This window comes from Pyrgilauda ruficollis, unplaced genomic scaffold (genome assembly GCF_017590135.1).
Source record: "Pyrgilauda ruficollis isolate IOZ18807 unplaced genomic scaffold, ASM1759013v1 scaffold25, whole genome shotgun sequence".
Taxonomy (NCBI): Eukaryota; Metazoa; Chordata; class Aves; order Passeriformes; family Passeridae; genus Pyrgilauda; species Pyrgilauda ruficollis.
The window spans coordinates 9,135,214-9,152,162 of NW_024523822.1; the positions used below are offsets into that span (position 1 = coordinate 9,135,214).

A 16,949-nucleotide genomic window follows, 5' to 3' on the forward strand; every position below is an offset into this window, starting at 1 on the left:
GAGAGAGGATCAATTGAAGTGTATTTCCAGGAGAAGACAGTCTGACCTGTGGCAACCACTTTGAGTTCACAACTCTAATCTGTCTGTATGTTAGATTTTAATCAAACATTAGGTAACACCTGTATCACTGAAATGAAGATCTTTAAAAGCTCATGAAAAGAGCTGGGTTGCAATTCTTCAAAGTAAAATTTTAATATGCTCCTTTTCTTTCCTCCACTTTATTTGCACTTGCAAATTTCTACCTGAGGATGCTGTGGAAATGCCAGCACAAAAGGAAGTACCACCTCTTACACACTGAACCCAGACTAGTGGGGCTGATTCTTAATGATGGCCACAAGTCAGCATATTTGCAAACAGTTCAGAAACAGCATTCGCTCATTCAGCTTCCAACACATGCTGACTTGAAAAGCAACTGCTGGCTGCTAGGGTAACTTGTCACAGACAAGTACCAGTTTACTGCCTACCAAGGATTCCTAATGTCTGATGTCACCCTGCTATTTATGTATACTGAGCATCAGAACTCCCCTGACATCCTGCCTCTTGGGCACAGGAGTTTCTGGGAGTGAGCTGCTGGTAAGTATTTCTCAGGCAACACTAGCAGCTCAGCAAAACTCATCAGGAAATTATCTTTCTGATAATTATTATTATCAGGAAATAACCTTTCCAACTAAAACTTCTTTAATAGACTGATACTGGGAACATGCTTGAGAAGGTACAATATTGAAGCCTGAACCAGAAATAAAGAGGAGATAGCAAGATCCCATTATAAGGGTCTTAATAATAGTGAAACATTCTTGTTTCTGTAGGACCCTTTGCTATGATATTTATCTCAGAGAAAAATCCAAACCAAAAAAACCCTGATTACAAACATATCAAGCAACATTTTGAAAATGGTCATTGGACAATACCAAAAGCTCTGATAGTTTCAGAACTTTGTATTTTGAGTTCAAATTTATTCTTAACCAGACTATAATCCTTCACCAACATAATATTAGGAATTTTAAAAGCTCTTCCTTTGCTATGATCCATTTAAAAAGGTGACAGAGCCCCCCTCAACCTTCACTCTGTGAGAGGAAACAAGCCCAGTTCATTTAGGCAGTGTTGATAAATTATTTTTCATTCTCCCATTGATGGTTGTAGCTTTCTCTGCCCATGGTGCAGTCTTGAGTTGTTCCTCCTTGAGTACAGGTGTGTCGAACTGTGCTGAGTTCTGGTTATATATGCCTGGGAAGTCAGTACTCTGCTTTAGAAAAACCTTTTTGGATATATAAAGTGTCTGCCTTTTTCACAACCATCTCATCAGTGTCATGATGTGATCAACCACTACCTTCATTCCTTCCTTGCTGCAGCCTCTCAGAGCTATGAGTGGCCTTTTTGGACCAGACACTCTTCTGAGGGTCAGACTAATGTGACATAGCTTTAGCTGACTGAACAGTAGGTTTCATACTTACCTTTTCAGTGCATGAACACCTCCCACAGGCGATTAATGTTAGAGAAATTTTCTCAAGTAATAAGACTGAACTTCCAGAAGTGCTTTTCTTTCTGTATCACTAACAAAGAAGCCTAATTAACTCTCTGCTTTTGACATTTAACCTCCAAATAGCTCCTGCTTTCATATATGCCTTGTATTCTGCCCAAAAAATGCCACCTTATTTGCACTGCTTTAGGTACCAGTGGTATGCAGTGCTTTTAATATTCCATCCGTCTTTCATGCTGACAAGGCTTCAAAACTTTCTCACCTGTGCCACAGTAATAAATGAAAACATTTAAGATTATCAGGTACAACACTTTGAGGAATGCCAATATCATTCTCCTTGCCACTCAGAAACTGCGTGCCCATGTTGTCTTGTGCTGGCTCCTTATACACTTTAATAAGTGAATAACTAAGTTCTAAAGGTATTTGACCAGTCCAAGACAAGAATCACCGTAATCACCGTAAGTGATGAAATCAGCCTGGCTTAGCAAGTTAGCTTGACAGGTTGGCATCCAGGTAAAAAAGTTATGCCTGGGAAATCAACAAGAGATACCAGCTGAGTTTGCCCTAATCATTTTATCTACATAATTTTTTACTTACCTTTAGGTCTTAATTATTCTTCCCATCAAAAATTGTTCTAAGGCTTGCTCATGATTGTAGAAACACTGATAATTCTCTGCCAAGATAATCTGTGTTTCTAGTAAGCATGGGTATGGTGCTTACTGTTCTGCTGTCAGGTTGCAGCACTCCTAAATTTTAAAATCTGTATTTTACATAAATTCTTCAAAACCCTTGATGCAGATAAATTTGTTTCTTCTCTCAGTCTGCACACATTAAATGTTGTTAGCTTCTTGACCACTTCACTTATGGTTATTCCTGTATCTCTACCTTTTTTCCAGCCAGCCACCCTTTATTTTCTGGTGTGGCCAGAGCAGGAAAGGAAGTATTCCTTTGTTGTGTGATTTTACAACAGATACTGCAGGTTCCCTCTGAAAAGATAAACAATGATCGTGCAGAGATAGCATTAAGTACAAAAATTCCACCATTAACTTTTTCACTTATTAAAGCACTGTAATGTTTTACAAATATATAATCCTCTCTACTGATGAACTTTGAGAGAGAGCTGAGAAGTCATGCCAATGTTAGGCTAAAGATGGTACATTAAACTCTAAGGAAGCTACTGGCAAAGTACCTAAGGGCAGGAGTTATATCAGAGAATAAAGGTAAACTGTAGTTAAAGCCTTAGGTTTAGGCAGAGGCTAAAACACACACGATTTTACCCACAGGGACAGCAGGAGAGCCAGGAGGACAATTTAATTTCACCATGGAGTCTCTAACAAAAAGGATGTGCTTTTGTGCTGGTCAAAATCAACATCAAAATTCCCTTTGGTTTTATCATCATCCTGTGCTTGTGGAGTGTTTTTTGCTTGCTTGGAGCTGAACAGAAGTACCTACATGTTCTTTTGCATGGGCATTAGTGCCTGTTGGGTGCCAAGGGAATGGATTGTCACAACTTACCTTGTCCAGGTACTAACTGCAGCATAAGAGCTTTCTAAAAGTGTTGGAACCCAGGACACAGCAGACTAAATGCAGACTAAATGCACCCAGTTCTCTACTTACCCATTGCTCTTACAGACAGTATTTAGGGAACCTGGCAGAGACTGTTAGGGTGAGTGTTCTGGCTGAACTGGAGTCTGTGTTGAAGAGGGGCATTCTTCTGTCTGACTAACAGCGAGGTGGCAGTGCTCCCCAACTGCATGCTCTCTAGCATCCTTGTGTGAAAGTTCTTCCTTTCCTCAAGCAGAACAGGTTTCATGTCAGACAAGCCAGCAGAACCCTGGTAATTCATCTGCTGCTAATTTGGTGGAAAATCACATTATCTGGGGAACTATTCAAAGGACAAAGTTTTAAGTTTGTATCTCAGCTTTATTAACCTTTGGCTGTGTAGTGTGTGTCCTGTGAAGTCTTGTGCAGCTGGACATCCTTACTGGTGCATTTGGGAATAAAAGCATTGTGCAAAATGTTAAACCTAACTCAGAGGTTCCTAAGGGAGTTCATTAGCTACAGTGGCAGAATTCCAGTGGCTTGGCACCAGCGCCCCAGAAGTGAGTATGCAGCTGTCCTCCCGAGAGCATCGCTGGCCTCAGCCAGTCACAAAAGGACAAGTGCTGTGTAAGGTCACACATGCAGCTTTCCCAGCAGCTTGCTGCCTTTCTCTGCAGTATGCTCCACTACACTCCTGGGTCCAATTTGCTTAGCTGATTGCTTAATGTACCATGCTCTATGAGGGGTTTGAGACACATAAAAAGAGACTGTGACAGGACCAAATGCACTGTCATCAGTGACCCCTTGTAAGCAGCACACAGGCTGCAGGACAGCAGTGACACAGCCACCGTGCGGCCAGGGGTCACAGCCATTGTGGATCTGCTCCTCAGTCAGACTTCTGCAAGGCCTGAGACACTGAACAACAGGTGGGACTCCTGAAGGCACCCAGACTGAAAACCACCCAGAGCTGGGCGCTCACAATGGCTGCTGGAGGTTTGGCCTGTCCTGCAGGACATCGCAGCTTTGGGAGGAGCTCACTTGGCACATCTGTGTGCCAGCTCTGTCGCGTCTCCTTACTAAGATACTCAGCTTATAGAAAGGCTTTCTGCAATAATGGGTAGCAAACGGAAACCAAGGATACTTTTGAAAAGCCTCTCTAAAACGTATTTCAGCTTCTATAAATGAGCAAATATTTTTGAATGCAAAAGTGGCATAAAGAGGCTAATTTTAATGTGAGGATGATCACATAGTTTCTGCTCATGGAATAGTAAGATCATTTAACCATGGAGTATATTTTATACACTAGTTTGGCATGTTTGCAAACTACATAATGGAGATGTTTTAGCATGTCCTTATAAGATATGAATGAGGGCAGGGTATTTGTAAAGCTGACCTTCTACAACCCTACAGTTGTAATAGTGTCATGTGAATAGTATTACCTAGTATAAGAAGACACATTGTTTTGTGCAACTGAGCCGCAGACATAAGTTACAAATTTACATGCAAATTCTATACTTCTGAAAAATTGTAAAAGCACATATTTATGAAAAATAGTCTGATGTCTGCTATTTAGTTACTGCTGTGGTTGTGATAGTAGAACCCCTAAGGATCTGCCTTTGTTAGGGTAGGATCAAGCTTCTGGTTCATACTTGTGAAAGCCAATTATGTGCATAGCTTTAATCACAGTTCTGTGATTTTAGTTCTATGAACTAAATTAAAGCTCAGGTCTATACACCAGGAAATGCTGAAGATACTGGGAAGAACTCTGGACCTGAGGCTCTGACAGGAATGGCTCTCCTATGCTTACACTGTTTATTGGAAGGAATTTCTCTGCACTCTGTAGCTGATTCTCAGATGAGGGATTCTTTTAATCATGTTCACTTAGCAACAGAAAGGTCCACTTAGATATACACGCCCAACTATAAACATTTTATAGGGGGGTATTGAATATCCTACCAACTTGGCATCTAATCAAGATTTCCTGCCCAGAAACATAACACACTGTAAAAACAACAAAGTTTTAAGTTCAGAGAAATCTGTGTTTTATGCTGGTTTTCAAACTTACTGAAGCCTATTAACAGTGTGCAGGAGTTACAATCGAGGCAGCTTACATCTGGAGGAAAGTGCTTGTCTTGGCTGTATTTTTGGCATAGCCTATATGATGTCACAGACAGTGAAGACAGAGAGCAGGCCCTTCACATGACATCTGAGAAGTCAACAAATGCGTTGTTAGCCAAAAGCATGAGACACCTCATGCTAACTTCCAAAGCTACTTCCAAAGCTTCAAAAGAACAAATTTCAGCCCACTAACAGGAGCTTACTGTGCTCAAGAATGACATAATTCAACCTTACCGCTTTCATGACTTGTTTATCACTTATGCTGGAGACAGAATGGAGCTGCTTCTAATTTACACAGTAGCAGTACCCTGAAGCCCCAGCTGAAGGCTCCTTCCATCCCACTCAGCTATGAACACTGCTTAGTATCTGGTTCCTACCTATGCATGTGCACAACTAGTCAGAGTTATGTTCTGTTCTGGTTCTTGCTAGCTACCCTGGTGGAAAGTGAGGTAAAATTAAATGTCTTGCTTTTATTAAAAAATCAGAGGTCAAAATAGGTCTTTATTTCAGAGTTGCCAAGCTTTATTTCCAGTTATAATTTCTGTGTACTTTGACCTTATTTCGGTTCAGCCTGTCAACGGAGTTTGTAACTTTATCAAAAAACCTGAATCCTGCCAAACCAGGAAATTAAAAAATTTGGAAAGAACACCCCATATTTCCTGGATGGATATGCAGTAGCAGGCTATGGCTCAGATCAGCCTGGGTCACCCTGTAATAAATTAGCCACCACATACCCTGCAGGCTGTTTGGCAATGTGGCACCTCTTACCCCAGCAGGACTTGAAGGTTCCCATAGGATTATGACACTGCATTAAAGAATCAGAAGCCCTGTTGTTTAAGGAGCAGGATCATTTGGGTGCGACAAACACAAGGCAGAATTCAGCTCCTGCCCCAGAGGTACTACATTTGGATAAGCCAAAGGTGAGAACAGAAGTACAAGATGAGCCGAGTCCTACAGATGGAAGTTCCTCACTGCTGCCAGTTCAGGCTTCTAGGCAAAGTGCAGCAATGCTTCACATTGGAGCTAAAATCATTTATTGAATCATTTGGTAAAGCAGAAGAATAGTAGAAAAGTAGGAAGAAATGGTTGATTTTACTAGAAATTATAACCTACAGTTCTCAGAAATGCAGAGAGCCACCACTTAATGTGCCAGCATGCAGGAAAGGCTACAGCTGACCAGAAATTATATCCTGTGGGTCCAAGAGTCAGCACAAATTCAGTTCAAATGGATGGTTAAGTCCTGCAGGCCTTCCTTCCACTGAGCCTTGGCAGAAACATGAGCACTCTTGAAAATCAATGCAAACACAAGTAAAGCAGGAAGACTCACTCTGCTTAGACAGCTGATCTGTGGGACCTTCTGGAGCAGCAGTTTCTTGTGGAAGCCTTGTAGTCTAGGTAATCTCAGGCTACAGTGGAAATGGTCTTCCCACCAGAAGCTCCCAGAAAAATTTCTTGTGCTATTGAACAGGCAAGACGGAAACTCACAGGAGGTCTCTCTGCAGCCTGTTACTGATTTGTCCTGAGAACTGCAAGGTAGCATGATTTTATGAATTTGTCTGAAAGGAAACTGGTCAATTGACAGCATTTTCTGGTTTGTTCTAGATATAGGACTATCAAGATCTTTGTTACATGCCCTGTGAAGCATAGTTGTACTGTCTTTCCACAGTCAACTGGTGGAATACAAGCAATATTCTCATATGTATCACAACTGGATATATAAAGGAAGACCTGCAGTGTACTAAGCACTTGGGTTTCAGGGTTTGAAACTGTGTCTGTCTTCATGGGAAAAATCAATCCAAGAAGTCAAACCTACACAAGCAATGTTTCTGAAATCTGCTGTGCCTTCTCTCCACCCTACTGGCCCTTACAGACAACCCACTCCAGAGGTTTTCCTGAGCTCTGTTACCATTTTCAGATTTTTGATCTCTAACTTCACACACATTGAGCATTTTTTTCTTCTTGTTCATCTATAAAAGACAGTCTCCCCTAAACCACAGCTTAGTCACTTCCCAAACATGTGAGATTCCACTGACAAAGAGCTGGTAATTTTCATTCCCTCCTCACTGAAAGAAACCAGGGCAACCAGAGGTTGGGATTTCCCTGACCCTCCAGATAAGCTGCTTCCTTACTGGAGCCATAGCAATGATGTCGGATAGTCATACATCTTGAGTGAACTCCAAAACTATACCAAATATATATATTAAAAAAAAAACAAAACCCAAACAAACAAACCAAACTCATTATTATCTGCATATAACAAAATGTAGAAGGGAAAAATTCTTCTGATATAAATTTTTTCACAAGTCCTCAAAATTAATGGCTTGAGTCTCTGGCCAGTTTTTGCTGGAGACCGCAGAGCACGGCTGTGTGTAGGAAAGCAGCGTGCTGTCAACTGCAAGCCGGGTATTTGTGCTCCAGAGAGCTGCCTGCTGTGCAGCCAGACGGAAACTGTGCTGCGGATACCAACGGCATGAGCCTGCGGAGCGCGGGGCCGCAGGGCAGGGACGCGGCCGCGGCGGCAGCCGGAGCCGAGCCCCCAGCAGGGGGTGGGCTCCGACCGCGCACGGAGAGGGAATCCCCGCTGCTGCCCGACTCACTCCTCTGCGGCGGAGAACGGCTGCGATGGCCCGCGTTTCTGGCATTGTCCTGCTGTGTCCTTGTGGAGGGTGAAAGCTGGTTTCTCCGATAGAAGCTGAACGTCCTTGTCCTCCTCCAAGTCACGGAGCTCTCAGCAGCAGAGCTCATTGCAAACTGAAAAGGCATGTTTGTATGAATTAGTGATCTCTCGTATTTTGGCGGCGCACTTTTTTTAACAGCAGAAATGCTGGGTTCTTGACGTCCACCTTAGGTTCAGAAACGTGACCTCTCAGAGACCAGGAAACTACTGGTCCTGCTCATGCCCGTGAAGAGCATGAGCCTGCCTAGCCCATGAGGAAGCGTGGCAAGGGGGCTGTGGGAAGGCAGGACTGCGGTCTGGCTGCACGACTCCCTGGCTTGGTCCTTTCAGTTTCACACGCACTTATCACAGCACTGATCTTTACATGCCCAGGGCTCCCATCACTGTGATATAGAGGGGACCAGAGACCGAACCCCATCCAGCCAAAGCCAGAAGTGTGAGGTTCAGACACCCTTTAATGCTGATGCACAAGGGCTGGAATGATGGCTGCACAGCCAGCCTCTGTGTTTTGGAGTGGTTTATGTGGCTTTGTGACCTTTATGTTAACTTCTGTGAATGTTTAACTGCCCAGGTTTTTCAAGACCAAACTGGAAAACAAATCCACCACATGACCTCATATCCACACCTGCATGGGTCATGGTACGCGGGTGACACGGGTCACAGCTGAAACATCTACGGTATGACACCACCTCTGCTTGAGCAGAGGGTGTGACAGTCCCTGAGCTGATGGCACTGAGCTGCCACTTTCTGTGAACCATCACTAGGGGTAGTTAAGCACACAAACCACCAAATGGAGGAATTCAAGGCACCCAACCATACAGCAGCAGCCTGCAGCACCCAAAGGCAGCACTGGAAGGGAAAGTCACCTTTATACATGGTGGTCCTATGCTAGAATTTAATACATCTCCAAGGAATTTAGCTGCCAAAGTCTAAAAATTTCCTACTGTGAAGAACATTTTCTACATCTTTTAACATTTTAATAGTTTGGGCTAAAGTTACATTCCTTTGGCTCCTTACCAAATTCATGCCTCAAAGTAGGAACTCACTCAAGTTTGCACAAATTTGTGGTGGTTGATCGTGCAAAATGACTGTACGTGATTTTAACATGGGCAAGAAGTGTTTCACCCCATACCAGTTCTGGTCCTGGCACAACAAATTTTTCAAGCTGAAAATTTCAAGCTGAAATTCAGCCAGAGGCAGGAAAATGGTAGGAGAAATTTCAAAGCAATGCAGTTTGGCAGGGAAATGGGGTGGAGCAGCCCTCTCTCTACATGGTATCTGCGAGCTCTGAGGAGGCTCGGGGGGACCTTATCATGCTCTAGAACTCCCTGAACAGAGGGTGTAGCCAGATGGGGATTGGCCTCTTCTTCCAGGCAACCAGCAACACAACAAGAGAACATCGCCTGAAGCTGCCAGGGGAGGTTCAGGTTGGACATTAGGAGGAATTTCTTCATAGAAAGGGCGATCATTCACTGAAATGGGCTACGCAGAGAGGAGGTGGGCTCACTGTCCCTGGAGGTGTTTAAGGAGAGACTGGACATAGTACTCAGTGCATGGTCTAGTTGATGTGGTGGTGGTTTGCTCATAGGTTGTACTCATGATCTCAGAGGCCTTTTCCAGTCTAATTGACTGTGTGATTCTGTGAAATAACACCACAGCGCATCTGGCTGTGACAGAGCCAGCAAGAGCGAGAAAGTCCTTTCTTCCCATCAGATGTAGATCTGCTTTTTTTTTTTTTTTTTTTCCTTTTCCCTTACTAAATTTTCCGGGAAGATGTCAATTTCTATGTCAAGTAAAAGCTGCCCTGCTCGCCTCAGGCGAGCGGCGCGCTGCTCATGGAGGGATGCAGGCGGCCCGCAGCCCGGCTCTCACTCAGGAGGCGCTCTGGCGCCCCGATCCTGTGGGTTTCGTTCCCCCGTTGTTCCCAGCCGCTCCGCTCCCGCAGCCTGCGGAGCCCCCGCTGGCCCTGGCCCGCTGGCCCTGGCCCGCAGCCCCTCACAGCCCCGCTCCCCCCGCGGGGGCCATTTCCCCGCGACCGCCGCCGCGAGATGGCGGCGTTGCGCCGCCGCCCGGCCCGGCGCGGCCATGGCGCCGAGCGCGCGCAGCTCGCTCCGCCTCACGGAGCTCCGCGGGGCGCCGGGAGGGATCCGGGAGCTGGGCCTTGGGAAGGAATAGGAAATGGCCGCGCTTGGGTGCCCGGGAGCTCCTGAGCGCCCAGACGGGGCCGATTCACCCATCCCGGACCGTCGTCTTCCACAGCTGGTTCACTAAAAAAAAGTGATACCACCTAAACTTTTTGTCTCGTGAAAATAGTATGACTTGGACCAAGTGTCTCCTTTTCTGTAATAACCCAAATATGGGGTTTTTTCACATAATTTTTAAAAAAATAAAAATGGAGTTGGTTTCACCCTAAATACCTACATTCTCTCTCATTCTCTCTTTCTCTCTCTTAACAACACGGTTCCTTCATCTCGCTGCTTTCGCTCTGTATAATAGGCATTACTCTGATACGCTTGCTTTCGCTGCTCTGTGCATGACTTACTTTCCCATAATTGTGGTTTTTGACTCATAGCTTGAGCCTGCAGGTGCTGAATCTCTTGTAAATGGCACGGAGTGGCATCTTTCCTGCTGACAGCAATTCAGGAGTCACATAAACCCATGGCTGGACACAGGATTAGAACCAGAACAAAAGAGGCATTGAGTAGTGTGACGCAAGGGTTACTCTCCTTTGGAAAATCTGAAGGGCAGGTACCATCAGCTCCAGGACTGAGCTAGTGCCAACTGGCCACGGATTGTATGTACCTCTGCTGTAGTTTGGCTGAGTCAAAATTCAAGCTTTGTCAGTCGAAAGCAATTCTTTTTGTGAGGTGGGAGAGCAATGGCTGGAGTCCTGTTAATGTCTGGGACAGAGGTTGCCAAACATGTAGCTAAATTTGAGAGTATTTCTGCCTTTCTGAAAACTGCAGCTGTTTGCAAATGCTGTAGAAAGTTTCAGCTTTTGGAATAGTGGGTAGAAGAAGGTTTTGGACAATTTGTTACAGTCTACAGGGGCACTTCGCCAAAAGAACACTTTAAAAAGTAGCCTGCCTAGTAGCTGATAATCCATCTAATTTAAAAATTTCTGAGAGCAATGAAGCATCCTCATTTTTCATACAGAACTAGTGCCAAACTCAGCTTTTGTAGGTTCATTATTTACTTTTATATTGCCATCAGAAGAGAGAGAGGTGTGGTGATGGAGTAAGTCCTGTTACAGCCAGTCCATCAATTCTCCACTGGCTGAACCATTCTGTCTTCTGTGCAGCTGTAAGATTTCTTTGGAAGTTGATCCTTCAAAGTGTGCAAGAATAATTTTATTCCTTCATTCAGAACTGAGACGAGAGAGCAGCAGATCATGAAGGCAACAGGATCATCTATGCAGAGGGCATGATTTTAGGATGAAAGCCACTTGCAAACAACTCCTGTAAAATGGGCTAGTGAACACTTAGACAACTGTTTAAGGGATCAAGACATAGCTAAGTGTCTTCCTTTGTCAGAGATTGGTTTCTTCCATAATCTTAGAGAAAGAACTGCCATAATAATTATCACTAATTTGATTTTTGTTGGTTTTTTTACACAGAAAGTATTTAATAAAAATAGTTCCTGTTATAATGCACCTGCACACAGAGAGTGTATAGAGGTGAAGGCTGACAATGCTGAAGGAAATTGTGTGTATGCTGCTGGGATCAAAAGCCTCAGAGTGGCACATTTCCAAAATAGGATTGTTTGAAAGTATCAGTATGGTATTGCACACCATATTATTCTTTATTACGAAACAAATATATGTATGTAGTTTTGATTAGAAAGACTACTTGCATATAAAGTTGCATAAATTTAAATTAGGAGTAGCCAGTTCAATTCTGCTTGGCAGAAGTGTGTGGGACAGTGACAGAGCCTGCTGCTTCAGGATAAGCAAACAGAAGTGGCTTAGTGATGGCAATCATTCGTGTGTCCATTTGGCCAAAAAGGTAGTCCTTGACTGTGGAGGCTGGTAATTAATGCCAGAAGGAGCTGTTACAAACCTCCAGTGTCCCATCCCATAAGTGATGCCTTTCACTGATTGCTGGAATATGGTGGATGAAATATGACTTGAATTTTGAACCCAGCTCCTAACCCACTGAAGTCCAAAGCACTTGGAGGAAATACCAATTGTTTGTGCATCTGGTAGGATCTGTGAGTAAAATGTTTTCAAGTGACAGGCTCAGACGGTGAAGAGCTCCAGAACACTTGGCAAGGATGAAGGGAAGCAGTGACTCTAAAAGGAGGTGGGGGCTTTCTCTCTGCTTATTCCTCCTTTCCATTCCTCTGCATCAATTGCAGGTTATTGCTTTCTGGCCTTTAGAGCAGATCTGCAGCATCACCAACTGCTCTACAACTGAGCTCTTTTTTGGAAGAGGGGATGGTTGGCTCAAAGCTGTTGCAGTGATGAAAGTGCATCCATCACACAAGCACAGATGCCTCCTATGGCCATGGCAAGATTGCCAGGTGGGAAAGAGAGCATCAGTTAAAGAAAAGGATCTCTGGAGATGGACAAGACCACCCTGCTCTCTCACAGGGAGGAGAACAATGCATAAACATCTTTTCTCCTGCACCTACAAAGCAGAAAATTAGAAATCTTGCCCTATAGGCCACCGTGCTACTCCCTTGTTTTTTTTCTGGCAGGCATTACCTGTAGGCGTGAGCATGAATTTCCTATAGGATGTATTTTCTGGCAGCTGTTCCCTGGTATTCAGAGAGGGAAAAAACAGTTCATTTACAAGTGCTTTCAAATAATCTAATGGGGAGTCCAGCTATATGTATGCAATAACTATAATGGTAGTTGCATGCTTAAATCACACAGGTCTTTATAAAGGAAACAATACATTATCCCCATTTTAGGTGGATCAGATGTGTTTGTACTCATCAACAAAACATGCCCAGGCTCGCTGTTGAGCACAGAGGTTGGCACGGAGCAGGCTGTGTTCCCTGAGTTTCCCTCCAAAGTGGAGGGGCTGGCCTTCTTCACATCTGCCAGGGATGGCCCTGGGTTGTGCTGACTCTTGAGCTGTGTGCGGAATTGTCTGGGACACTGCCAGTTGGCTTCAGCAAAACTGATGCCAAGGATTATGTCAACAGTTTATACAGGATTGAATTCCAATGCCCTGGAACATCCCCCTGGAGGGGTTTAATTTATACAATAGACTTAGCCAGAGAAAAATGAAGTGCTTTTCCCAAGGTCACACAGAATGTTTTGAGGCTTAATCTTAGGAGATCCCTTGAAAGATACAGTTCTCTGGTCCATGGTACACCAGATATGTCACAGATCTTGTGTGTGTGCCTAGGCTTTAGCATGAGAGGTGCTGTGACACAGAAAGGCATTTTTCCTATTGTTTCCTGAGTCTTTTCCCAACTTGGAAATACACAGCAAGCAAAATGAGCTCTTGGGATTGAAAGCACCAGAATTACACCAGGGCTAAATTTGGTTGTTACATATTTTAGAAAAAGGGATTTGCTGAACTCTCCTGAGGCAGTATATACCTTTATCTTTAATACCTAAGGTCCAATGCTTAAAACCAGGCATATAACACATGATTTGAAGCACCCTGGCAGAATGATAATATTTGTCTTCTCATATTTAGCTTGAGTTAATTTAAAATTACACCTAATGCCATTTCTAATTCCTATCCCAATAAACCAAGACTGTCTGTTGCTATTATGACATAAAACTCTTAGGTATCTGTTTTAGTAGTAGCTTTTAGTGAAATTGGATTTTGGTGAAATATAGGTACCTTACCTCTAGAAAGCAATCCAAAAGGCATTCTCTTCAGCACAGCCTAACTCTATTAGCTCCTGGTGCTATAACACAAAGGCTGTGGGTTTGATCCCTGTATGGGCCATTCACTTATGAATTGGACTTGATGATTTTTTGGGTCCCTTCCAACTCAGTATATTCTGTGATTCTGTGAAGTACCTGTATTCCCTAGACATGCAGGAAATGAAGGGATTGCACTGAGAAAGTAGGCACACATAAACTCCCTCAGCATCTAGACTTTTAGCATGAAGAGACCTGAAGTCCACCATTTTTCAGCCTGGTTTTGCCCCTGAGCACATCTCTGAGATCACCACAAAGCACTCTTGCTGCCATCATTGGTGGCACTTCTGCTTGCCACTCAAGCATAATGGCTGGCATTCTTGGTTAGTGTTGGGAAGCACCTGGATCCAATACTCATCCATCCTGAAGGCATTCAAACCATGGTTTTCATCACGATTTGTATTCTCTAACCACCAGCACTGGGGTTGGCAAAACCAGAGCTGGGCCCAGACAGGAAGGCAGATCTGGAGCAGGAAGAGAGAAAAAGCCTGAGGTTATGTATAAGTGGGTAGAGGAAAGCCTGAATTGTGATCATGTTGAGAAGGGGGAACTGGGAGGTGACCTTCCACTTTGTGGGCAAGTGCTCACCAGTCATTAATTATCGTGTAACAGCGTGCCAGTCACTTCTCCTTTGGTTTCCTTTTGGGAAAAAGTAGTGCTCAGCTCAGCCAGGTATCTCCTTAGGGAGAAGACTGTGAACTTCAAGAAGGCAAAGAAGTGCAGGAAAGAGGAGAGGATCGGGATCTCAGGCTGTGCCTTGTAATCCTAGCTCAGTGCATGGGATCACTGCATCACCCCCATTACAGGAACAGGAGCCTGGCCCTCTAGTTGTGTCCTGGTCTTTTCTATGAGCTGCTATGGTAAGTCTTGTTGCATTTCCACACCACCACATAAAGGAGGATGCTACTTTCCAAATAACACACAGTGGTGGTTCAGCTGAGATCTTCAGCTTACAGCTGACCCCTGGGGAACAGAAATCCCCTGTCTGACATTGCCCCATCGAGAAGCTGATGACTGTCTTTCCTGACATGGGTCAGAGGTCTAGAGCTATTATAATTTAATTTTAATTAAAGGTGTAGACTTAGTGTAATTGCTGGAAAAAATAATTGATATCTTGATACATTGTATTGTTTTATGGCTTTATTTACCTTCCCCTTTCACACACAGGCATGGACATGCCCAGATCCTGGACCTCAGCCAGCCTCAGTACTTTAGTAGCTTTACTTAACTTATCCTGGACCTCAGCAAGCCTCAGTACTTTACTTAACTTTGGAGCAGTTAAAAACATACGATACCATCTCCCTGTGGATCCTTCAGAAAAAATTGACTGAAATCTTTGGTTATGACTTGTGCCTTTGTATGTTTTGGAAAAAGTCCATGCATGGTCTACTCTGATTTAAGTAACAGTGAGGCTCCAAGAGGAATGACAGATAACATCATCTTCTTGAGAACTTCTGTCAGGTGTTATTCCCCGTTCAGGTTTGTGGACGTGTATGTGTGTTTGGTGCTGCTGCAGGTTGGTTGATTTTTTATGCTTATTGTGGTATATGTCTTTTTAATTGGATGTTAAAATGCAAGCGAGATTAGATTAGACTAGTAATTACTGGAGGATGATTTGCTGAACTTAAAGTAAATTAATAATCATATGGTAGTGGTTCTACTGGCAAGAAGGACTTCTCTTTTTTGTCTGTGTCATCAATGTAGTCAGCCCACTATTTTTCAGCTGTGGGGGTGTTACTGCAAAGTCAGGACACTTGGTCTGGTGTCTTGCTATTGGTTTAGGTTTTCAAACTCCAGCTGAGCATAAGATAAAATGTTGGTAGAACAAATGAAAAATGGCAATTATTTTCTTCTGCACAGAAACACTTTCCCTGGAGGACTCTTTGCATTCAGTAATTCAGTTTCATGGGTTTTACCTGAAGAAATGACCTTTCATAGATCTCAGTCTGTTTCTTGTGGCTAGTTTTGTGCTTGATAAATCATTGCATGAATCCATCAGGAACACATTGCCACAGATTTAAAAAAAAATTGGTCTGGAGAGAGCTAAGACACAGTTGTGTCACACTGTGTGTGACAGCTGGATTAACAATCAACAAACAACAAGCATTCAGAAGGAGAATAATCATTAATTTCCCACAGCTTCAGAAAACTGTTGAGTCCTTAATCCATGCACATCGGTTTAACCCAAATAATCCCTTGTCCCAACCACACAGAGTATCTTCCACTTCTTCCAAGCTTTCAGAATATCACTGACAGCAGTAGCCAGTGCCGGTTTGCTACACTTGCCTATACAAACACAAAACAAGTGCTTCTGCTGGATCCCAGTGTTTCCTATTTCCCAGCCCAATCCCACTCCAATATCCAGGCGGGTCTTGGTGAGCACCTGCCTCCAAATCTGCTCTGCACCTGTAAAAGTTCAGATTCCTTCTGCTTTTTGTCTTGCTATGAATGAAATTGCTCAGCCATTAAAACCAAAACTCTTGTGAGTATCCATAGCCTATGGTATCTGAAGATACAGAACAAGTCTACAGTACAACTACAGCTAATCCTGATGCAGAGTAGATGATGGACCAGCTAATTTCCTGAGGCCTCTGACAACTCTTTGTTTTGTGGTCAGATTCTGTCTAGGGAAAAAACCACTCTTCTGTGGTTACCATAATGTAGTGATGGTCAGACAGAAGGATGATAGTCATCCAGAAAAGTGTGGGAAAAGAAGCATCCCAAATGCAGCTTGCAGCAACCAGATATTAGGGTCTAGCTGGTTCAGTTAATGAAATTATGCCAATTTATACCATCTGAGAATCTGGTCCCTGAAGTTTTTATCTGTATTAAGTCCTGAGGGAGAGGATATATTCTGGTTAAGGGCATGTTCTCCACTTGAGCAGCAGAAGCAAGACAGAGGGATCTGATTGGTCTCAGACCACAGATGTATTCTCTCCAAAGAATTTTTCTCCACGTGCTGGGTTCCATTTCTCAATCTTTTTAAATTAAAACATAATATATTCCTTGCCACCAAACTATTCTGGGAGAAGCTCCTATTGCTGTGGTCAGCATGGGCTGGGGATCACTAATTGGAATGAAGGCACAGTTGGAGCCTAGCCTCCAGGGTGGCCATCATGGGGCACCAGCCTTCATGCAAAGCACAGAGCATGTAAGATCTGGCCATCAAATTCTTTCTTATACAGGGAGGCAGCTTGACAGCTTGCTTGGGCAAAGTCAGAGGTAGGTGGATTGGAACTTTGGATATT

At 43.7% G+C, this 16,949-nt stretch overlaps 1 protein-coding gene across 1 annotated transcript in view; it reads left to right on the top strand.

Annotated features, from left to right (window-relative positions):
• GRHL2 (grainyhead like transcription factor 2) overlaps positions 1-16,949 on the top strand; it is a 152,883-nt gene that overhangs the window by 33,081 nt on the left and 102,853 nt on the right. The window lies entirely within an intron of this gene.